We start from the raw sequence: 1,442 nt of genomic DNA on the forward strand, positions 1-1,442 counted from the left end.
CAGAAATAATTGTTGGAGGACAGATTGGTAGGTTGATTTAATTGATGGCTCCAACTCATCACTCTTCCCTATAGCCACTTCCTTTGTCCTGTAAATTTGTGGTTTCTTGTGATAGCTTATGGTGAACGACGTTGGATTTGTAATCTTGGAAGATTTAGCTTCGGTACCAGAGAACAGGCTTGATCACTCAAGAGCTTTTGGGTATCAGAGTTTTATTAAAGTGAAAAAGGACTGAGAAAGCTTCTGACATAGACGTCAGAAGGGGGACGGAGAGTGCCCTCCTTATCAAGGCCTTATATACTTTTACCAGACCCACTCCCACAACATAGGTCTTAAGACAACAAGATTAGTCAGAAGGTTCTTGTTAAGAAGCAGAAACATGTCCTCAAGCAAGATACATTGTTTTTGTATAATCATTAGCACAGAACTTAAGGAAAAACATACCCTTGAGAAAGATGAGTTTTGTTGTGTAATCATTAGCTCCGGGCTTAAAGAAAATAATGTCTTAAGTGACTAAGAGAAAGCAATGCAGAAAAGAAAGTTTGTCCTTTTCTCCTCTGAACCCCATTCGGAGGAGCAGAGGACTTCTTATCAACCTAAGAATTAACTCTCTCATTTGCATAACAGAAGCAGAGTCAATTTCCCCACCCTCTTTTTTGAAAAATATTTGACTGCACCTTTATTTAAAATATGTATTTTATATAAAACATATATTGCATATTTATAAAAATATATAAAATAAATGAAAAATATTTATTTATTTGACAGGCCTTATTTGTTGCACTCAGGATCTTTGGTCTTTGCTGTGGCATGGGAGACCTTTAGTTGCAGCATGCAAGATCTAGTTCCCTGATCAGGGATCGAACCCATACCCCCTGCATGGCGAGTATGGAGTCTTAGCCAGTGGACCACCAGGGAAGTCCCTCCCCAACCTCTTGAAGAATTAGAATTTAGCCATGTGACCTGCTGTGGCCATTGTAGTAATGTTGGCCGACTTGACGAAAGTAGAGGCTAGAACAAGTGTGATTCTGCTACCTTCTTGGTCCTCTGTGACCGCCATGAGAACACGTGAATGTGAGGTCATGACGGAAACTGAGCTGGCCCAGCTGAGGTTATCTTAGACAAGCCAGACGGTAGCAGACCTGCCGGGTGATGACGAAGGCATGAACGTACCCAACTAAGAACAGCTAAGCCTGGCCCAGTCAGCAGAATTGTCCACTTCAACCATAATCTGTGGGAAAAAATAAATATTTCTGTCACGCGAGTGTATGTTCCTCGGTTCTTTGTCTCGTCACAACAAAGATTTGGAGCGACGGACATTAAAGCCCTCGGCGCGTCACAGCTCTCGGGTCTTGGACAAACCGTGCTACAGCTCTTAGGCAAATCAGTGTTACAGCTCTATTTTATTTAGAAGATAGCAGGAGAATCCAAGACTCGAAGAG

This window comes from Bison bison, unplaced genomic scaffold (genome assembly GCF_000754665.1).
Source record: "Bison bison bison isolate TAMUID 2011002044 unplaced genomic scaffold, Bison_UMD1.0 scf7180017864270, whole genome shotgun sequence".
Taxonomy (NCBI): Eukaryota; Metazoa; Chordata; class Mammalia; order Artiodactyla; family Bovidae; genus Bison; species Bison bison.